Consider the following 24,362-nt stretch of genomic DNA (forward strand, 5'->3'; position numbering starts at 1 on the left):
GTCTGACAACCAGATTCAAATCTGGCCTCAGACACTTCCTACCTTGTGTGACCCTGGGCAAGTCTCTTAACTTCAGTTGTCTAGCCTTGCTGCATTTCTGTCTTAGAACTGATACTAAAAGAGAAGGGAAGGTTTTAAAAAAAAATACTATAGGCAACTCTCTAAGACTGCAAGTTGCAGAAGAAGGTGCCAAACTGAACTGGGAGAGAGAGTTTCCTTATCTGGAAGCACCAGGGAAATCATTCTCTATGCCTATGCATTTCTATATACCACTTCCTCCACATACATCATCAATAGTAACATGCCATAGCCTACTAATCTATTAAATCTCTCCATTATCCACTAAGTCACCATTAAGTCATGATTCACTTTCTTCAGAAACTGTGGCATTCTAAGTCTCAGGCATTTAGCATCAACTAGGGAATTTTTTAAAAAATAGGCCTATAACTTAATTAGGGTATTGAAGTCTTGCCGCGGTCAGGGTCCAGCCTCACTCACGACTCCAGGGTTCCCAACAGGTGGCAAACGATCAGTCAAAATAAATCACAAATGGAAGACAGCTTAATCATTACGACCATGGGACTGCTTTGCATCTTGACAGCTGCTCCACCATTCCCAGGCTTGATTTTTATTTTTATTCCCATTTTCTTGGCATGCAGATTGCATTATCTAACACACATGTTCAAAGACAGATAATTGGAAAAGTGATACATTAACTTTTATCAAATCACTTGATTAACATTCTATATTTTTGTATTGTGATGACAGACAGAATACAAGATAAATGATTTCGTCACAGGTGGCTTAATTTTCTCGTTACCCTGTAAGAAGTTTTGAGCTTACAAGCAATCAAGAAAAATTACTTAATACTTTTAATAAAATGGAATAATTAATCAGCAGTTCCTAGAAGACAATTCAACAATCATACCATTGAGGCTGAGGGGTACTGGGAACACAATTCAAATTTAGACTGGTCATTTCTCAGGCTTCTTTACTAGGGAGTTCCTGAGTTACTGATTTGTGTAATCGAGTCACTGAGGCATATGAAGCTTGATGTACTTGTACTTATCGCTTGGGCCTCTATGATTGATTTGTGTGTTGACTTCATGAGAATAGGCTTCTGTATGTGGGGAAGTTTTTGGCTTGGCCTATAGCTGTGGTTTTGCTGGGAATTATGTACCTAAGTAAAAGTTAACCCATGATAGTCTTTTTGGGATTGGGTTTAAGGTGATCTTTTGGTGATGTTTTAGAGAATTAGGGTACAGGCATTTTGCTCTTGCATTATTTCTTTTGAGACTAGGGGGAATAATAATCATGTCAATTCATAGGTAAGGAGCATTGATGAAAGAAGTAATGCAAGGGGGATAGAGTGGGAAGTCATATCTTGCCAAGGACTACTCTGTGGTCTCTCCAGCTACCACGCGTGACTCTGTCAAGGTGTCGTGGTCTGATGGCCCCCAGCAAAGTCTCCATGAGAAACTTCCTATATAATGTGAACTGCACTTTCTCTGAAAGTTTTAATATTCAGTCATTGCCTGGGAACACTGAGAAGTTATGTGACTAGCTCAATGTCAATAGTCTTTGCAAATCAGAACCAAGACTGAAACCCAGATCTTCCTAACCCCAGAGACCAGTTCTCTGTCCACTTTGACATATTTCCTCTGCATGGGGAATACTAGAGCTAAAAAGATGGGGTCTTTCAATGATAGGGTCATTAAATTAGTACTGAAAGGATTCTCAGAGGTCATCTAGTCCAGACACCTGCCCTTATGGGAAAACTGAGTCCTAGAATAATGGTTAAGGAATTCACCAAAGGTCATATAGATAGTGAGCAACAGAGACTCTAACTATAGAGTCAGAGTTTTTTCTGTTGTATCAAGGATTAGCAATCATTGAAAGGGCTATTCTATTTTCCCAACATAATCAAGTCTACTCCCTCCCTTGGACCCATTTCACTGATCCTTAATGTTGGCAAAAGATATATGCATTTATGATCTAACTAAATGGACTTTCTCTTCAATTATGCATCATAATCTGGAGAATATGCTTTTCAATATCCCTTTCCCCTTTATCTCTGCCTGACAGTTTTTCTTCCTTTAAGATGTAGATTAAGCATTATCTTCTAAATGAAATCTTTCCCAATCTCCCCAACTGTCAAGTGTCCTTTCTCCAAAACTCCCATGTATTTCACTACTCTATGTGTGTGTGACTGTGTATATATACACATCCTTATTGATTTAATGGTTCATTCATTCATTTGGTTTTTATTTTTTCTATGTAGATTATTAGGCCATTCTCAAGTGCCCCATTCTCTGAGAAGTCTTTCTTTAACCACCTCCCCAAATGTAAATACTTTATTCTTCCTCAAATTACCTCTCTCTGACCTCCCATGGCTTCCACTACTGCCTCTGGTTCCAGTCACATTGCTCTGGGTTTTTAGTTTTACTAATCCTGGCCCAGTCTCAAGTCATATCTTTCCTGGATGGTAGTTGCTTATTTCTAGCCAAGCCTCTGGTGGCTCTATTCCTGGTCTACAGTCACTGACTGAGTCTTGGCCTCGTCTCAAGTCAATCCACTCTATCTTTTTCTGTCCAGAGTATTACATCTTCCATTAAAAACTGGGATTGCCAAAAATCACTCAACTAACACACAGGCTTCTGGGAGATAAAGTTCCCAAAAGCAAAGCAAGGTATCTGTCCCTTGGGCACAATCTGTGAAGGAAGGAAGGAAGGAAGGAAGGAAGGAAGGAAGGAAGGAAGGAAGGAAGGAAGGAAGGAAGGAAGGAAGGAAGGAAGGAAGGAAGGAAGGAAGGAAGGAAGGAAGGAAGGAAAGAAGGAAGGAAGGAAGGAAGGAAGGAAGGAAGGAAGGAAGGAAGGACTCACACCAGATACATGGGTACAATTGAGTATATAGTATAAGCATTTATCAATTGGCAAAAAACACAGCCATAGATAATCATCCCAAATATGCAGGGTATATGTGGATTTGTGGTATGCAACATTCATACTGAAATCATGTAGAATGGACCAGTCATATAATTTACATGCAGAAACTTAATGTCCAGCACCTCTGCATGTAGCATATTGCATCAACTATCAAGGATATATACAAATTGCATAGAATTTGCACTTCATTATCAGGCACCTTTACATACATTAAACCAAAGAGGGAAGTTCCTGGAAAAGGTGTGAACAACCTGGCTTGCAGTAGATATTTAATAAATGCTAGTTAACTATTGAGGAAGGGGTTGCTTGGAATCATGAACTGCTGAGGATGGTGTTGTTTCTGCCAGCAGTCCTCTCATATCTACTCCTACTCTCTCCCCAGGAAAGCTTTAAACAATTATTGGCTTCTGGTCAGCAGTAAGTCAATTTAATAAGTAGTTTCTGAACAGCCCCATTCAGTTGTCTTTGGGGATGGCTCTATGATTGACAATATCAAGCAATTTATATAATGCTGCTACAGCTTCTTTGTCACTTATTAGATTTCACCTGAGATTCCTCCCAAGTGCCCAAAGCATGTGCAAAGTCATATCAATTGCATCATCATCACAGTTAAGAGGTGCTTCCTCTAATCAACAGCCTCCATTAAAGGTACAGAGCTGCTATTGTACATCACTTTTCTAATAAATGAATTAGCCAGGGTGCCTACTCACCCTGATGCTCTGATATGCAATGTATAATATAACAGTCACTTCCATTTCTGCTTTCCATTTTCCTCCTGGATCTGCTTAATTTACTCTGCATTAATTTATGTCTCCCCATGCTTTTATGATTCCTTCATATTATTTTTTCTTCATGTGGCATTTCATGACATTTATACACTAGTTTGTTTATTCATTCTTTAATTGATGGACACCCACTTTGTTCTAATTCTTTGCAATCATTAAAAAAATGCTGCTCTAAATATTTTGGTATGTGTGGTGACTTGGGGGGGGGGGAGAGAATTGACCTCCTAGGGTATATACACATCCCTAGCAGAGGATCTCTGGGTCAAAGGACATCTTAATCATTTTTTAAACATGATTGTCTCTTGTTGGGTTGGGTAGATGATATAGTGGATAAAGAACACTGGGCTTAGTATCAGGAATATCTGAGTTCAGATTCAGCCTCAGGCAAATCACTTAATTGCTGTTTGCCTTAGTTTCCACATCTGTAAAATCAGGATAATAATAGCACCTGCTTCCCAGGGTTATTGTGAAATTCAAATAAGATAATAATTGCAAAGAGTGTAGCATAGTGCCAGGTACATAATAAGTGCTATATATAGAAATGTTAGCTGTTTATCATCATGATCATTTTAATTATTATATAATTCCCAATTACTTTCCAGAATGGTTGGACTGCTTTACCAAGAGTGTATTAGTATGCTTGTCTATACATAGTCCTTATAAAATTAGATATATCCATTTTTTAAATCATCTTGCCCACTTTGCTGGATGTAAACTGAGCAACTCTGAGTAAAGCTAGAGTTGTTTTGATTTGCATTTCAATCATTACTAGTGATTCAGAGAGATCTTTCTTATGTTGTTAACATTTTGCAATATCTTTGAGAACTGTTTATTCAAATTCTTTTACTATATGTCCACTGGAGAATGAATGACCATTTGCCTTACATATTAGTTCTGAATGTATTTTGGATATCAGACCTTGATCAGATATTCAATGCAAAGACTTTTCCTCAGTTGACATCTCCATCTTTGTCCTAGTTGCATTGATTTTGCTCCTGAGAAAGCTGTTCAATTTTCCATAATCAAAATGATCTAATTTACCTTTTTTTATGTAGTTAAGAGCTCTCCCCCAACCATAACTATGAAAAGCATGTTATCTCATTCTCCTCTGTGTGTTTCAGCCTTTAACATTCATGCCATTTATCAACTTTGAGCTTATTATAGTACATGGTATAAGGCAGTGGTCTAAACCTAATTTCTTCCAAACCAACAACTCAATAATACCCTTCCAGCCAATAGCAGGTTCAATATAGCAATATAATATTTTAAATCAATGATTTGGCTTAGGAAAATCTTATCAGAAAAATATTGCTGTCCATTCAATAGGACAGGGAGGAAATAGGTGAAGAATTACAAATGGTTTCCTTCTAATACTACAGCATCCCAAAGTTATATGAAATCATCTCCCTCAAATTCAAATCCCTAGGACTCTTTTTTTTTTAAATTAAAAACCCTTACCTTCCATCCTGGAGTCAGTAATGTGTATTGGTTCCAAGGCAGAAGAGTAGTAAGGGCTAGGTAATGGGGTTAAGTGACTTGCCCAGGGTCACACAGCTGGGAAGTGTCTGAGGTCACATTTGAATCAGAACCTCCTGTCTCTGGGCCTGGCTCTCAATCCACTGAGCCACCCAGCTGCCCCCCCCCCCCCCCGCTCCCAGGATTCCTTTTTAATGTAACTCTTTCCCCACTTTCATCTACCACTACCCCAATCCTACAATATAATCCTAAAAAGCCTTGTTAAGGTCATAATCTATTTAACCTAAAGCTAAAAAGCCCCCACTGATGTTTCTTTTACTGAACTAAATCTCATGACTGTGAAATAAAAGTAAAGACATTTAATGAAATAGCAATAGCATAGAATTAAATCATATATTAAACTCCCTAGCACTCATTCCCAAATGGCTACAATCCATTCCTCCATAAATGTTTCCTAAGGGAGCAATACTCTCACTCACAGAAAACCCTCCAGTCTCCTTAGCACAGTTGGAGGGTGATACTGGCTGGAAGTCAGTATTGGTAAATGAAGCCAGTTATATCACAGCTCCAGGTCACAACCATATTCACACTTCTCATCAGGATAATGAGCTTTCTCCTAGTCCTTTAGTGGCTTCCATTCTTCCCACTGTTTCAGGTCTCACTGATCCAGATCTCTGATTGCTTATTCTAAATTCTTAGCTTATTAAATTCTCTAAAGGTTGTTATCCAGGTTGAGTTCATCCATCATCTATGTGACAATTAACAAATGCAAAAATGGGGAGGGGGGGAGGCTATTTATGGGCTTTTATAATATTTTACAATATTTTGTTCAGTTGTCATAAGGGAAATATATCTAATAGTTAAAACACAGTAGATTAAAATGATTCAGTGTAACAACAGTATCGAATACATTAATATATGAGATTAAAACAACAAAATTAAATCTTAAACAAAACAATCAGCAAAATACAATAAGATACAAAGACTTTCATTTTTAAAAAAATGGAGTCTGAAAAGGTTTAAAATTTCACCTCCAGCAATTTGGAACTATGCCCAAAGGGCGACAAAAGAATATCTACCCTTTGACCCAGCCATAGCACTGCTGGGTCTGTACCCCAAAGAGATAATGGACACAAAGACTTGTACAAAAATATTCATAGCTGCGCTCTTTGTGGTGGCCCAAAACTGGAAAATGAGGGGATGCCCATCAATTGGGGAATGGCTGAACAAACTGTGGTATATGTTGGTGATGGAGTACTATTGTGCTAAAAGGAATAATAAAGTGGAGAAGTTCCATGGAGACTGGAACAACCTCCAGGAAGTGATGCAGAGCGAGAGGAGCAGAACCAGGAGAACATTGTACACAGAGACAAACACACTGTGGTATCATCGAACGTAATGGACTTCTCCATTAGGGGCAGTGTAATGTCCCTGAACAACTTTCAGGGATCCAGGAGAAAAAAAACACCATTCATAAGCAAAGGATAAACTATGGGAGTGGAAACACCGAGAAAAAGCAACTGCCTGAATACAGAGGTTGAGGGGACATGACAGAGGATGGACTCTAAATGAACACTCTAATGCAAATACTATCAACAAAGCATTGGGTTCAAATCAAGAAAACATCTAATGCCCAGTGGACTTACGCGTCGGCTATGGGGGGCTGGGGGGGGTGAGGAAAAGAAAATGATCTATGTCTTTAACGAATAATGCTTGGAAATGACCAAATAAAATATATTTAAAATTTCACCTCCAGACCTTTAAAGTTCCTTTTTCTAAAATTCAGATCCCTATTGTCAGCACTGTGGGATCTCCCATAGGGAGGGAGAACATGGGTTTGAGGAATCTCAAACTGGATGAATCTTAGAGACTGGGCAGGCCCAAATGGCAAAGGGTAGTAGGGGGATGAATTTCTTCCCAGAATCTCAGGCAAGATAATTGAAAGGATCAGTGGTAGAAAGAAAAAACATCCTAAAGCTGGAAGCTGTTTGAAATAATGCAGTACTCTTTCATAGAATATACCATGATTGTAATCAACTTCCTGTTTGAAAGAGGCTCTTCTTTCTCCCCGTTCCTTCCCCCGCCCCCCCAGGTAAAATGATAGTTTCCCCACAGGGAGTTAGGAGGCTAATCATTGCCTAAGGAAAGACACCCTGGGTTTGTTTGTTTGTTTTTTACCATCTGCCCTGAGGAGTGACTCAAAGGACTCCTAGCTTCTCAGTGGCAGCAATCAGCCCAGCAGGGGCAGCAATAGCAATCAGGGTCAGATTAGGGTGGAGGCTGATTTAGGATCAGAGCTGGAGATCAGGAGGAGGATTTCTGGAGGCTGGGGGCTGGGGCTGGGTGAACTATCTGGGTCCAGAAGATCAGGAGGAAGAAGTATCAGCAACAACAGAGTCAGCATTGAGGAGGAATGAAGGAGGAAGGAGGAATGAAGGACTTAAGCAGTTGGAGGAGAGAAACAATTTATTTCTTCTTCATCAAGAGACCTCCCGATAAAAATAGCCCGGCCAGTGGGAGAGCAATCAACCGGGCAAAAAGTAGTAAAAGAAAAATGCAGCAGCTCCAAAGAGAATTGGAGTTTGCGATGGTGGGTGGGGTGGGCAAAAAGCCTTGGCAAGAGAAATGTGGCTTAAAAATTTTTTATCTAGGCTATCTTAAAAATTTGAGAGGTTCTTCTCCAGCTATTGGTTGCCATGAATGTAAAAATTAAAATTAAATCTCAATAATAATATTATATTGTAAGATTTTTATTAATGATCATTAGAAATCAAGGAATAAAGAAGATACAAAATAAAGAACACATGCCCATGGCTGGTTAGACATTTTTTAGTCAACCCCACTCACCACCATCAATGTTGATTCTACATCAGAGAGAGGAGGAGCCTCCAAAGCCCACACCCTTTATCCTCTGTCTACAGGAAGTACATAATGACAGGAAGTCAGTGGGCTCTTGGGATATATAGTTCTTTTTTATTATTTATTTAGATTTTCAATCATACACCTTTAGGTTGGAATATTGTAACAGTTTCCTAACTGGTTTCCCACTCTCTTTCTTCCTAATGTACCCTCTACAAAACTACTAAAATAATCTTCCTAATGGACAGGTCCAATGTCATTCCTTTTCCCAAAAGCCTCCTATCCCTATAGCTGTACTATACAGCACTGTTGTTCAGTTGTTTCAGATTCTTCATGACCCCATTTGGGGTTTTCTTGACAAAGATATTGGAGTGATTTGCTACTTCCTTCTCTAGCTTATTTTATAGATGAAGAAACGAAGGCAAACTGAATTAGATGATTTGTCCAGGGTCATACAACTAGTAAGTGTCTGAGAACAGATTTAAACTCAGGAAGATGGGTCTTCCTAACTCCAGGACCAGCATGCTATCCATTTTGCCACCTTGCTACACATTTTTTACATAAGAAGTCATGGAAAAAATATTTCTATATTAACCATGTTGAAGAAAACACACACAAAACAAGAAAAATAAAGAGTTTTAGAAGCATGCTTTAGTCTACACTCAGAATTCATTAATTCTTTCTCTAGAGATGGATAGCATTCTTCAACAGGGATCCTTTGAAATTGTCTTAGATCATTATATTTCTGATAATAGCTAAGTCATTCACAGTTGATCATTATTACAATATTGCTGTTACTGTGTACAATGTTCTTCTGGTTCTTCTCACTTCACTTTGCATTAGTTCATATAAGTCTTTCCAGGTTTTTCTGAAATCATCCTGCTTGTTTCTTATAGCACATATATTACCATCATATACCACAATTTGCTCAGTCATTCCCCAATTGATGGACATCCCCTCAATTTCCAATTCTTTGCCACCACAAAAAGAGCTGCTATAAATATTTTTGTACTAGTAGGTCCTTTTCTCTTTCAGGAAGAAGAAATTTTAAATCCAATTGAAATAAACAGTAAGGCTATTTCTATCCTAAACTGAGCAGTTGGCAAAGGGAATGAAGACTGGTGTCTGATTCTCCTCCTTCCACTGTCTGGTGTCCATAGCTACTAGGGAGGAGGGTGCCAATAGGACTGTGATATAGGGGTATATAGAGGGAACCAGCCTGTGTTCAGGTATGGGAAGGAGAACCCAGGAAAGAGAAGTGGAAAGTGCCTTCTCTTAATGGCAAGTTTGAAAGTGATGAAAGTTAACATTACTGGGCATTAGATATAAGGCTGAACCTCCCTATTTCCATTAAGATTCTTCCAATCATCCAGGTTCACAATCTAGAATCATCCTCAACTACTCACTCTTCTTCACACATTTCCAATCAGTTACCAAGCCTGATGGCTTCTATAGCCACAACAGCACTTGTATCCATCCCTTTCTCCCTGTTCACATGTCACCACTAGTTCAGGCTATTATCACCTGTCATCTGGACTATTGCAGTAACTTTCTAATTGTTCTCCCCTCTAGAAGTCTCTCCCCCTCCAATACATCCTCCATAAAGGTGCCAAAGTGATTTCCCTACAATATTAGTTTAAGCAAGTCACCACACTATTCAGTAAACTCTAGTGCCCTTGGCACTGCTTGGTACGTTGCAGGTACTTTATAAATATGTATTCTTTCTCCTCCCTCCCCTTATCACCCTTAGGATCAAATAAAAATTCTTTTGTTATTTGAAGCCTTTCATAGACTGGCTCCAACTTTTCTTTCAGGTTTTATTGTATATTACTTGTCTCCAAGTACTCAATGATCCAGCCAAGTTGGCCTTTTTTTGGCTGTTCCTCACATGTGTGAAGATGGGATTAACACTCCTCTGCCCATTTTTAGATTTAATCACCAGAATACACCCCAATTATCATTAAGTATGGGGAGATTTGAGACCCACATGTGTGATAGTGGGTGACAAATCAGAAACCCACTGCCTGCCCCCTGGGAAGTCCTAAGCAAAGCCATAGTTGCAATTAGTCCACGTAAAGTGGAAGGAAGGCACAGGAAGTGATGAAAGGAAGGGTCTTTAAAAGTGGCAAGAACTTCCTGTGACCAGCTCTTTCGCCTTGGAATTTGACCTTGAAAGAGCTCTGGCTTGGGGACCTCAGACTGCTCTTTGATTTTCCCTTAGAACTACCACATGGGTGAGTGAAAAAGGCTGACTCCCTTTCCTGGCTTTTTTGTAGGTACTAGCCTCCAAAGAGGCTCCTTGTCTTGGAGGAGGCCTTGTGGCTAGAGACCTTATTTAATTTACCTCTGGGCCTCCTTTGCTAGGGTTTCTGAAGCCCTGCCTGGTTCAGACCTCTCCAGAGTAATTATCTACACTTATTTCATTACTTTGTCTTTCTCTTTTTGTAAATAAATTACCATAAAAAAGTCATTCTGACTTGAGATATATTAATTTCAGTAACCACACTCTTATATAGTTAGTCCAACCCTTTAATTTTGAACCCTTACACATTTGAGATTCTATCTCCTATTCTCTTGTCTTTGCATGGATTGGCCTGAAAGACTAAAAGGCATTCCCTCCTCATCTACACTTTTTATCATCTATTTTTTTTTCAAACTTCTGCCCAAGTGCCAACTCATACTTTAGGCTTTTTCTGTTTCTCCTAGCTATTGGAATCTTCTCTCAATACCTTCCTGTAACCACATAACCTTCAATTAATGTTGTATATATTTTACTTATATTTATGTGGATTCATGTTTCCCCTTACCCCACCAATAAAGCATAAGTTTTGTATTTCCTTTTTGTCTTTTTGTCCCCCAGCCCCTTGCACTATTTGCCTGAAACACAGTAGATATTTAGTAAATTTTGGTTGGTTGATTGATAGTCAAGTCAGCAAATATTTATTGAGCCCTTTCTATGTTCCAAGCATTATGCAAAGAAGCTAGGAATACAAATACATGCAAAAAGAAAAAGCAGTTCCTGCCCTCAAAGAGTTTGCATTCTTAAAAAAAAATTCTTACCTTACATCTTAGAATCAATACTATGTATTGGTACCAAGGCAGAAGAGAAGTAAGGGCTAGGTAATTTGAGTTAAGTGACTTGCCCAAGTCACACAATTAGGAAGTGTCTAAAGTCAAATTTGAACCCAGTTCTCCATTCTCCAACCAGAAGGAGAAACCCCAGGGTCAGAAGGTATTTCCAAATTGTGAGTTCCAGTGCTGAAATGATTTTCCAGAATGATGGGGTATCTAGAGATACTGCATAGAAGAATTCCCCAGATGGGAAATGATTGAAATAAAGTAGAGATGATCTTCTGATATGGTCTCTCTGCATCTGAAATCCTATCATCAATCCTGGTAACCCCTCTCAAGAAGGATGTAACACTAAAGAACAGAGAACAAGATCCCCATGGCTATAAATGCTAATCATAGGATTTAGAGTTGGAATGCACCTTAGCTATTATTCTATCCTATATCCTCATTTGACATAAGGAAGTAGAAACCCTGAGAGTTAAGAAAATTACCCAAGGTCAAACAGATAATAAAGAGCAAAATCAGAATTTAAACTTAAATCTTTTTCTCCAAATTCAGTTCTTTTTTACACTAAATCATTTTGTCTTTCAAGGAGAAGGGAATATAAACAGTCCAGCCATAAGTTTTAGTTCTTGGTGAAAAATGATGAAAACTAGCATATATGTGAATCTTTAAGGTTTTCAAATTATTTTACACATAGTATTTCATTTGGTCATTGAAGCAACCTTATGAAGTGCTATTGTCTCAATTTTATAAATGAGGAAACTGAGACTGACCAAAATTCAGTGACTTTCCCAGGATCAGTCACACAGCTAGTGTCTCAGTGAGAATTTGAACTGAGGTCTTCCTAACTCTCTCTTAATAGCAACAAGTAGATTAACCTCTGTTTGCCTTCATGGAATGTAAAACTAAACAATAGCTTCTTAATTCCAAGTTGAATGTGCTATGGATAACATCATAGAGCTTGTCCCTAGGAAACAAATGTGTTGGGGGCCATCAAAGCCATGCTGTCTGACACAGTCACACATGGAAACCAGGGTTGCAAAGCAATCCCCTGGAAAGATGGAAACACCCAGTCAGCCCCCCTCTGTGTGACTTCTCCCACTAACATCCCTTACCATTGACATTGACATGATTATTGTTCTCTCCCTAGCTTCAGGAAAAATAATATTAGAGCAAAATACTTGCAGGATTAATACATATGTCCCACTTTAATCCCCCCAGAATATCACTAAAAGATCATATTTACATAATTAAACCTAAAGATTCTTATGTACCCACTTAGGTGAAATACACCCCCCTTCTTCTTCCTAGGCTTAAGCCTCTAGAAAAACCACATTCAAATTCTCTACCCCCACTGCAAGCCAGGGACAACAGGCATATTAATCATTTCTCAGGCACAGGCTGGTATGTCACACTTCGCTGACTTGTTGTGTTTACTGAAACCCAAGCAACATTTCTAAGATACCTCAGTGAAACATTGGAAAAATGAAAGCTGGAAATTAGAAAATACCTAAATATTGATTGTGTTGATTTTATCCTTTGACCCCACACTTAACAGCAGTGTTTTTGTTAGTTAGCTCCTAAGTAATTCTGATTGATTATGTAAGTTGATTAAAAGCAACAATGATTTTCTTAGCTAGTCATCTCACAGATCAGTGGGGACTGACCCCTGGATACCCTGCCTCTGATGAGAAAACATTTATCTTTAGCAAGCTTTGCTTTGTTGTCAAAATCTATAGCAACTTAGTATGCAAGATGGTCATAGAATGTTAATTAAATGATTTGTTAAAAGTTAAAGTATGACATATCAAATTATCTATAAAAAATCATGTATGTTGAAAAATAAGACTCTGTGCCAAGGAAATATGTAATCACTGAGGTATAAAAATAAAGACAATCCTGTGCTTTGTGCAACAGCTCCTTGTGACACCTGAGCAACAGGTTTGAAACACTCAGCTGTCTCCCATTCCTTATCTGCCTTCATTGTCACACCTAGTCAGAAGAACCCCCAACTTTGCAGACTTCTGGCCAGCCTGCAATACAAATGGAAGAAAATCAGCTTCTCAAGCTCTCTCTTTGGGTCAAAAGTCTTTTATCTTTAGCCTCATGGTTTTCATATTTCCATGCTTTAAATTTTTCCTGATTCTTGTGGCCTCAGTGTAGGTTTTCTAGTCTACTACACCTCTCTGGATCCTAGGTGTATCCTGAATCTCCTCCGTATAAATTAAAAAACTGGTCAGATTGGACCAATTTACCTAGATGGCAACTTATAACTGTTCAGATGTTGATCTGTTCATCAGTTCACCTTTCTCTTCCACATTTTTTTTTGCCACTACCATCATAACTGGAACCTAATTCTGACCTCTGATCCTGATTTGCTCTATCTCCCCTAGAGACTGAGGAGGTCATGTGGCAGGATGAAAAGAGGACCAAGACTGAAATCTTGGAAGCCACAGACTCAGATACTGGTGCCATCATTTACTAACTGTACCACTGGGGAAATAATGGATCTGGATTTAAATCTTATCTCTGCTATTGACTAGCATATGACCATCAGAATTAGAAAAAATAATAACAGAATTCCTATGAAGACAAAAAAGGTAAAAACATTCTTAAAGGAAATAATGAAAAAATGTGAGAAGGAAGAGGAGCTAACAGTTCCAGACATCAAGCTGTACTACAAACCATTACTATAAAACAGCAGTTATTAAAATAAATTGTCCTGGTTAAAAAAGGTTAATGAGTGAAACAGTCTAGGTACACAATACACAAATACAAAACAAGTCTGGTAACCTAGTGTTTGATAAGTACAAAGACCCTGCCTATTAAGAAAGTAGGTCCCTATTTGATAATGAAAATTTCTGGGAAAATTGGAAAGCAGAATAGAAGAAATTAGATTTAGACCAAAGCCTCATACCTTAGGCTCAAGATGGATACATTGCCTATAGTTGATGAAGCTAAGCAAATACTTTTATTTATGGATGCATTTATGTTGGTTTCACCCAGAACATTTCAAAGCCTTCTAGAAGAGATCTGTAATCACACAAGAAAATTTGGTTTGGTTGACCATCAAAAAAGGAAATACCAAGTTAAAAAGAGTATCTGTTTCATGGATTACATCATTTCATTTGGATGGACAACTTATAGAACTTGCCCAGTAGTTTGCATGCCTGGAACAATTGATGCAGATGAACAATGAGTTGGGTTCAGAGTTGAACATGAGAAAGAGAGTGGGTTGAATCACCATCAGACAAATGTAAAGCTCCTTTAATCACCCAGATTTTCCTTGAAAGCAAATCTCATCTTTTTAATACCAGGTAGTAGGTACACTTTATGCTTATTCTTCCAATTCACACATACCCAAGCAGATTGGGACACTGGAGTTCAAAGGGCTATATCTCCCTCCTCAACCCTATGAGTACACTGAAATGTTGGGGTGTCTTTCTTATACTATTAGTTCTAGATCCATTCTAATGCATTCTCTCCATTATTGATTGCCAGTAACAATTATTATCTCCCTTATGTTGATTGATCTATCAACTTAACTATTAACATCAACTAGCTTTTACAAATTAATATTTACTGAGATGATACAATAAGAAATGAAGTACAAAGAATTTCTCTCAAAACCAAGGATATTTTGCCCTCTAACAGTTAGGTATCTGGGGAAATGGGCTTAAACTCAAAACAGTTGCTACAAAACATTCACTTTGTCAAGTTCAGAGATAGGAAATATGCCCATTGGAGACATCTATCCCTCTTCTTCCTAAGCTGATAGACAAGTCACTCCTTGCTATGTGACTAGGTGTCTGGACTATCCAATTTATTCACTGTTAAACTGGAACTTACATTTAGTTCTTGGAGGCTGTGTTAGCACCTTATGTGGATTAGCTGATGGCAAACTCTAGTTGGACTTCTAACCATTTGAGACATAACAAGAGCCTGAATCAAAGGAATTAAGACACTAGCAGGAGGAGCACCATCTCTGACACAGGTTTGCCTAGGACAATGATGGCAAAACTATGGCACAGGTGCCAAAGATGGCACACAAAGCACTCTCTGTAGGCACACAGCTACCTTCCCCTCTTCCCCAGAGTTTGTTAGTAGAAAGTCAGAGGAAGTCAGGCAGAGCTGCTCCCCTTTCCTTTACCACCACACTTCCCCACTCCTCTGCCCAGCAGCCAATGGAAACACACAGGGGATAAGGTGGGCAGTTCACAAGTGGCAGAGCTGGAGGGGAACAGGGCACTCAGATGACTCCCCTCCCCTTCTCTATACTCACTGAGGACATCCCTTACTTCACCTGCCCCTCCACCCAGCAGCCCAATGGAAGCACTTTCTTCTTCCCCTGTCTAGGGTAATGGGGGGAGGGGGAGGGCATGGCACTCAGTCAAGGGGTGAAGTGAGGGTGGGGCCTGGTACTCAGTTTTTAAAAGGTTCACCATCACTAGGCTAGGAGTCCATGTACTCACCAGTGATGTGGCAGCTTTGGGTGGGTGAAATAGGACCAAAGACCCTTCCCTAACTTAGAGGTCCAAAGTGGGTCATTCCTCTTCACTCTTATGTAGCAGGGGGGAAAGAGAGAGAGAGAGAGAGAGAGAGAGAGAGAGAGAGAGAGAGAGAGAGAGAGAGAGAGAGAGAGAGAGAGAGAGAGAGAGAGAGAGAGATTATTAGCTATTTAGTGTTTTTCTTATACATACCCAGTTTTTGCCTGGAAGTCAATCAAAAAACTCCTCTTTGTCACACAGCAAGCAGACAGAACAATTATGGAATACTTGCAAGTTCTCCAAAGTGAAGAGCAGGGACTTCCATTAAGCAATTCTGGACACACCTCACAAAGTATTTGCACAGAGGATTGCATTAGGTATTATGTGCATGTTCCTGAGGACTGAGTTCTTATTGGCAAGTCATCCAGTAAATCAAGATATTGCTGTATGGTAGCAAAACATGGAATATAATAGACCCAAGGAGTTAAAAATGAATATTATACAGAGGGCAATGGAGAGATGCATGGTGGGTATAAACAGGATATGACATAAAGAACCAGGAAGACAAATAGGAGCAAAAGATGTTATCAAGAAATTTTGTGATAGGAAGAAAGATGGGGTGGTAATATCAAAACCTAGAGATACCAAATGGAAAACAAGAGTTCTGTACTGGCACACTCAGGATATCAGAAGAACTCAAGGGAGGCCTCTTGCACATTTGGATTAGCACACCTGGGTTTACTAACTTAAGCTGATTGGTCCATTCTCCATTTCCAAATTCTGTTTAAAACAATTACTAAACTTCTTCAAAGCATGGCAGGATATTGGGTTGTTCACTCCCACTTTCCTACTTATTCACTGATCTAACTTGCTTCTACTACCCTCAACCAATAAAGAGGCTTAGGAAGAATATTGACAAACAGGGGCAGATCCCGAAAACTCTGAAGAGAACTAAAAGCTGTACTATGTGAATATTGGATGAAGGATTTCAGAATATTTAGGAGGCAGAAAAGAACTTTGGGGATAGAAAGAAATGTGACTTCCACCTTCAAGTTTTTGAAAGACTTTCATGGAGACTTATTTGTGTTTGCCCTTAGAGGCCAGAATTAGGATCATAGGATCATGAGATACAGAGTTAAAAGGTACTTTAAGGCACATCTAGCCCCACCTTATTTTACAAATGAGGAGGCAGAGAGGAAAAATGACTTTTTCATGGCCCCACAGCCTAACTATAACAGAATTAGGATAAATGGTGGAAACTGAAAGGTCAGATTTAGGTTAATTGTAAATAAACGTTTCCCAGAAAGGAAAGTTTTAGGCATTTGTCAATCTCTTAAAATGCTTTCCTCCTCTGTTGCCACAAAGATTCTCTGCATCTAAACTCCTACTATGTCACCGAGTTCCTTCAAATAATCTCCATAATTTCACTTAACAAAACTGTTAGAACAAATACATAAATAAATAAAATAGAGATGTTCAAAAGTGGAATAATTTATGTCTAGACTGTGTTTCTCATCATTAAAATCTTCAAACAGTGATTTTATGTGATCATATGACCTTTTAACAAGGGTGAATTGGTCTAGGTCTGTGTTGGCAAATCTATGGCATGTGTGTTGGGGGGCTGCTCCCTTTCTGACCTCTGCATGTGTCTGAGAACATTTCTCACATGACTCGCTCCTCTGTCAGCAGTCCAATGGGAGCTTCCTCCCTCCCCTATCTGGATTTAGGGGGTGTGAGGGTTGCAGTTTGGGCACTCGGTCTCTAAAAGGTTTGCCATCACTGGCCTAGGCAATCACTAAATTCCTTGCCAACTCTGAAATTCTGCTCTCCTGTAATATTCCATGTCCTCAGATCCTTCTCTGATTTCCACCTTCTCTTTCCCCAAGACTCCACATAGCACTTTGCAGCTTTCTAAAGCAGTTATCTAATCAGATTCAGTTTCAAAGGTTGTCTCAAAAAATCACTGTCTGGGTAGCCCAAAAAATCACTCTCTTTGTGGCTTGTTATGGTCCCACCTATTGTTTACTCTGGAAAAATCTCTATATATAGCTTGTGTTTAGGTCTTCACAGAATTGGGCAAATAAATGCCTAGTCACTGCAGAAGTACTCATGGTAACAGTGTGCATATTGAAAATAGGACAGCTTTTATTTCAGGAAAAAAAAAACAGAAAGGGGATATAATAGGTCATAAACAATAAGTATAACCCTTTTCTTTCCATTTTTGAAAAAAACTTGATTCTGAACTTAACACCAAATAAGATTAATATTTTCATGTAGTATATATGGATGTATGGTTGTTGACTAGATATAAAGATAATTCATCTCAAATGTGGACTAACATGATCTGGAATCTGACCTTCAAAGGAAGACTGATTTTTACTTTTAAGAGGAGCAGGAGGAAGCCTGTGACTGGGTACTTGCTCCTCTCATCTATCTCTAAAGTGAGTTTGGGGATAAAATATTTAACTACCCCACCCGAGATATTGGAAATCTAGAGTTATAATACTTTGGGTCCTGGGATAAATGTCACTTTCCTTGATTGAACTCAACAACTGAGTAATCTTTAGTTTACTATCACCAGCTTAGCTCCAAATGCTGCTGACACAAAAATACCATCTTGAATAGTTAATAAATTTATCAAAGAAAACAGTAAATAAAAATCAAAGAATATATACATTGAAAGTAGGCAATAGGATACACCAGAGTAAAAGAGATATTTGGCTGAGGAGAAAGATTAAATACCTCAGCTCAACCAAGGAAAGAAAGAATGATCTCACTAAGAGGTATCTGTTCTTAGTAATCTCTAGGACTGCAAGTCCCTGGCAGTTGGGATATGATGAGTGCTGGCTTACCATATGTCCATAGCTGGAGTAATATTTTTTTGTCCACTATACAAAAGTTCAAGTTGCTTCTCTTGACCACCTGTCTCAAAGTCCTATCTCTCCCTTTTGTACATACACTAATATGCAGCACAGCAAGTTCAGAGGTCTCTCAAACAATTAGGAATTGTATCCTATTAAATGGACACAATACAGCATGTTGTGTCATGGGGCTGTCCTGTGTCCCAATTGTAGTTGGAGGAGGTATTATATATCCATATATATATGGTTGATTTTTGTCCTTCACACTCAAAAAAGGACCAAAATGACATCTCTGATGATCTTTTGATTCATGCATACATTGGATTTAAGTGAGGCAGAATTGCCCAAAATCATCAGCCTCTCTTTCAAAGTCATTGAAGTCTGGTAATAAAACAAAAGTCATGATAACTGGTAATGCTTGGGATGCAGTGAATGACCATGGCTTCTTCAGTATCTAACAAAAATTTTTTAAGTGTTTTAAAAGTTTTAAAGCTTTAAGTGTTTCATGGTGCCTGCTTCATGGCCATTAGATCAAATTATTCTTTCCACATAGGCCTGAGGTAGGCATCTCCCAAATTACTAATGGGTTTGAAGTCTGTTGGTTACCCTCAACCTGATTTAGTCTGTCTGTCAAGATGATTTAGCAAGAGTGTGACTGCTGAACATGCTATATAGCTTCTTGAAGTCACAGCTGACAGAAAAAGAGGGTTGAGAAGCCCTGAAAAAGCCTCAGCAAGCCCTCAAATCAGAGGTATTAGTCTTCTCTGAGCACCCTGTACACCCCATCCAAGCAACATACATATATATATGTATATATATGTTTATATCCATATATGAAGCAGGCAGAAAAAGATGGAACGTGCTGCTATAAATCAATATCACATATATCTTGTTTCTCCCTAGATGAAAAAATGCAACATTTATTTTCCTTTTTTAATTAAATTTTATTTTATTTCCCCCAATTACATGTAAGAACAGTTTCCAATATTTTTCAAAGAATATTGTCTCAAATTCTTTCCCTCTCTCCCTTCCACCTCCCCATTTTTTGTTGAGATGTTAAGCAATCTCATATAGGTTTTACATGTGTAATTATTTAAAACATTTTCCCATGTTAATCCTTTTGTGGAAGGAAACTCAAATAGAAAAAAAATTAAGATGAAAAGTGAAAAAAAGTTTACTTTGGTCTGGATTCAGACTCTCAGTTCTTTTTCTCTGGAAGCAGATGTCATCTCTTACCTTGAGTTCTCTGGGATAGTTTTGAATCATTGTATTGTTGAGAATAGATTTTATTCATAATTATTCATTGTATAGTATTCCTGTCACTATATGCAATTTTCTCCTGGTTCTGCTTATTTCACTCTGCTTCAGTTCAAGTAAATCTTTCTAGGTTTTTCTGAGCTTCCCCTGTTTGTGATTTCTTACAACACAATAGTATTCCATTACAATCATATACTATAATTTATCATTTCCCAATTGATGGGTATTCCCTCACTTTCCAAATTTCCCTATCCCTAAAAAAAGAGCTACTTTAAATATTTTTATACATATAAGTCCTTTTCCTCCCCTCTTTTTTTTTTTATCTTTTTGGGAAACATATAAGTAATGGAATTGCTGGATCAAAGGATATGTACTGTTTAATAGCCCTTTGGGGATAGTTCCAAATTGTGTTCCAAATTGTATTCCTGAATGACTGAACCAGTTCACAACTTCCCCAACCATGCATTCATGTCTCAACTTTCTGATATCCCCTCCAACTTTTGTCGTTTTCTTTTTCTATAATAATAGCCAGTCTAACCAGTGTGAGATAGTATCTCTGAGTTGCTTTAATTTGTATTTATCTAAATAATAATAATTTAGAGCAATTTTTTGTTTAAACTATAGAGACCTTTAATTACTTTGAGAACTGCCTGTTAATATCCTTTGACTATCAATTGGGGAATCTTGTGTTATATATTCAATTCACTGAGGAAAATAGCTCTACAGAGTAGAACTGGTCAAATGGGAAAGGAGGTACAAATGCTCATTCCAGAGTTCACTGAAGAAAAAAATTAGAAGGGATGTGTCAAAATTGGGACACTAATCCATTGCTGGTGGAGCTGTGAATTGGCCCAACCATTCTGGAAGGCAATTTGGAATTATGCCCAAAGGGCTTTAAAAGAATGCATGCCCTTTGATCCAGCAATACCACTACTGGGTTTGTACCCCAATGAGATTTTTTAAAATGTTTCTACAACATGTAAAACCCAGTAGAATTGTACATTGGCTATGGGAGGGGTGAGGGAAGGGGATGGAAAGAACATGAATCTTGTAACCATGGAAAATATTCTAAACTAATTAAATAAAATTTTCCAAATAAAAAAAATAAAATATTTGTACAAAAATGTTTAAAGCTGTTCTTTTTGTGGTGGCAAAAAAATTGGAAAATGGTACGGGTATCCATTGATTAGGAAATGATTGAACAAATTGTGGTATATGATGGTGATGGAATACTATTGTGCTATAAGGAATGATGAACTAGAGGAATTCCATGTGAACTGGAAGGACCTCCATGAATTGATGCAGAATGAAATGAGCAGAACCAGGAGAACATTGTACATAGAATCTGAAACATTGTGGCACAATCAAATGTAATAGACTTTGCTACTAATAGCAATGTAATGATCCAGGACAATGCTGAGGGACTTATGAGAAAGAATGCTATCCACATCCAGTGAAAGAACTGTGGGAGTAGAAATACAGAAGAAAAAAATATGATTTATCACATGGTTCTATGGGTATATGATTGGAGGGGTTTGGTTTTTAAAAGATCACTCCATTATGCATATGAATAATATAGAAGTACGTTTTAAGCAATAATACATGTATAACCCATTGCAATTGCTTGTCAGCTCTGGGAGAGGGATAAAAGTAGGGAGGGAGAGAACATAAATCATGTAACCATGGAAAATATTCTAAATAAATAAATAAAAAGAAAAAATAGAATTGGGCAAGTGGAAGCTAATAACTCCACGAGATATCAAGAAACAATCAAACAACATCAAAAGAATGAGAAAAATAGAAGATGTAAAAAATCTCATTGGAAAAACACCTGACCTGGAAAACAAATCCAAGAGATAGTTTAAGAATTACTGGACTACCTGAAAGCCATGATCAATAAAGGAACTTGGACATCATCTTTCAAGAATCTTTCACTGTCCTAATGTTCTATAAACAGATGGCAAAAAAGAAATTGAAAGAATCTGATTACTTCCTTAAAGAGATTCAAAAAGGATAACCCCTGGGAATATTATAGCCAAATTCTAAAACTTCCAGGTCAGAAAGAAAATATTGTAAACAACCTAAAAGAAACAATTCAAATATCATAGAGCCACAGTCAGGATAACACAGGATTTAGCACTTTCTACATTAAATGAGGAAAGAACCTGGAAGATGATGTTCTTATGAAGGGCAAAGGAGCTAGGATTATAACTGAGAATCATCTATTTAGCATAACTAAGGATAATCCTTCAGGGAAAAAAATTTGAAATTCACTAAAATAGAGGGTTTTCAAGCTTTTATAATGAAATGACCAGAGCTGAATAGAAAACCTGACTCTTAGATATAATACTTGAGAAAAATATAAAATGGTAATATTGCCCAGAAATTCCTCCTCCTGGACCCAAGACCCTAGAATTTAGGAACATGACATTGTTCAGGAAATCCTTCCTTTCCTACAAAGGATACTTGAGCTTAGCAACTCATTTCCCCACAGAGGACATAACAACAAAAATATCTCAAATTAATTTATATAACACTTTGTATTCATTAGGCCATTTGATTCTCATAATAATTTTATGAAGAACATTCTATTATCATCCTCACTTTACAGATGAGGAAACTGAAGTTCAAACTCCAGGTCCAGTACTCTATCCACTATGCCATGCTGCTATCTCTCAGGCTGAAAGGTTATACCATTGGCTCTCCAAGAATGGAATCAAGAACTTAGAGTTCAAATACTTTCTTTTTGAGGCTATAATTCAGATTTCATGTGTGCCTTTTCCATATGCTTATGCTCCAAAGCTTCCATTAAAGGATGCTGGGGAAGGGTGACTAAAATTTGCCTCTGCTTTTCTCCTGCTATGCTTGCAGAATCTTGCTAAAAAGGAGAAATATATGAAAATATATCAAGCAGAATTTTTAGCATTCTTCCATATGCCATCACAAAGGAGTGGTCCTTCCCAGAAATTCAATCCAATTCAGCATAATAATGACCATATCAATAATACAACCAATAGAAACCACAATGACTATTTCACTAGATCCAGAAAAAGCTTTTGACAAAATAGAACCCCAATTTCTTATTAAATTTCTTATTTAAAAAATTAAATTAAAATTAAAAAATAAATTTAATTTAATTTAAATTTAAAAAAATTAAAAATTTTTCTTATTAAAAAAAAACATTAGAAAAGAGTGGAATAAATGGAGCTTTCTTTAAAGTGATAAATGGCATCTATATAAAATCTCAGCAAGCAATATCTGTAATGGGGATAAAATAAAAACCCTTTCTAATAAAATCAGGTATGAAGCAAAGATGCCCATTATCACCACTACTTAATATTGAACTAGCTATCTATAGTAATAACAGAGAAAGAAATGGAAGGAATCAGCAAAGTATAGTAATATCTCAGTTTTTGTTGACATTGGTTACCATCAGTTTTGGTTTTCTCAATTTTTTCCAAGAAAAATTTGTCTTGGTTTCAGTTGGTTCCCTTGGAAGTCATCATTGTGCCTGCTTGACTTTGATGCTAATTTTGTGAAAACAAAGGGTGACCCACTCATTCTCCTGCATGTTTTGAGTAATACATGTATTAAAAAGCAAATAAATCCATTTATCCATACAGATAGCAATCAAAAGTCCGATAAAGCATATGGAAGGGAATATATACCTGACAATATACAAAATGAATGACTTTTCTCATTGGGAGCGAGATATCTTATCTCAGTCAAGTAGAAATTCTCTCATAGTATCTCAGCTGAGAAGAAGGGACATAAATCGAGGTAACAATTCTTCTACATGTCAGCTTCTTTCCAAAATCTTTCCAGATAGTGCCTTGATACCTAAGGTCCTTATGGAGGGGGATTCCCTATCCAAGCAATAATTTCTCTCTTCCCTCCTCACTGTCTTCCCTACACCAAGAAGAGTCTTCAGAAAGATAAATGATATGTTAAATGTTCATTTATTCTTTATGTTAGTCTATTAATTTTATATTAATTTCTTATTGTTTTTAATATTAAACACTATATTTATTCTCTATAAAATGTGTTTTGGATATGTATTTTGGAGTATCTAGAACAAATTAATTGGATTTACATTGATTCACATGGAAATGATTGTTGGTTTCAGATTTCACTGTCTGTTTTCAGACAGATTATGAATGAAAACCAAGGTATGACTATATATATGAACATAATAAAACAATATTCTTCACACAAAGAAAGTCAGACCTGTTATAATGGGAATTTAAGGGAAGGGAAGGTTTTAAGGATGTATAGAAATAGTTTTATTAGCTCAAAAGGATGGGGATGGCAGGGGATGATGGACCAGCTGACTATTTCCCACCCAGATTGTTAACTCAATAAGGTTTCTACTCTCAGCTTAACCTAACTAAACTGTAACTAAACTAAAAAACTAAAAGTCCAAAAGGAGAGCCCAGAATCTCACAAACTTCCAGAGTCCTTGGTAGGGTCAGACTGAAGAATCCAGTTGTATGATCCTTACAATGATCCTGGAAAGGGAAGAGATCACACCCAAATCACTTTTGTCCACCAGAGTGAATGGGGAACTCAGACTCAACCTTTTTCTTGAGGATAATCCAAGGCTGGAAGCTTCTCAGA

The 24,362-nt window shown here is 37.6% G+C and overlaps 1 protein-coding gene across 4 annotated transcripts in view; it reads right to left on the reverse strand.

Moving 5' to 3' along the window:
- APBB1 (amyloid beta precursor protein binding family B member 1) overlaps positions 1 to 24,362 on the reverse strand; it is a 51,910-nt gene extending 27,548 nt beyond the window's left edge. For 3 of the 4 annotated variants that reach the window (XM_056795111.1, XM_056795107.1, XM_007492737.2), the window contains exons 1-2: positions 24,323 to 24,362; positions 15,613 to 15,699 (exon numbers count right to left, since the gene is read on the reverse strand). The gene's annotated coding sequence lies outside the window, so the exon portion shown is untranslated. Of the gene's footprint in view, positions 1 to 15,612; positions 15,703 to 24,322 lie in introns of those variants that run through there. The other variant, XM_056795108.1, reaches the window with a different exon arrangement.

The sequence above is a fragment of the Monodelphis domestica genome, chromosome 4 (assembly GCF_027887165.1).
Source record: "Monodelphis domestica isolate mMonDom1 chromosome 4, mMonDom1.pri, whole genome shotgun sequence".
In the NCBI taxonomy this organism is placed as follows: Eukaryota; Metazoa; Chordata; class Mammalia; order Didelphimorphia; family Didelphidae; genus Monodelphis; species Monodelphis domestica.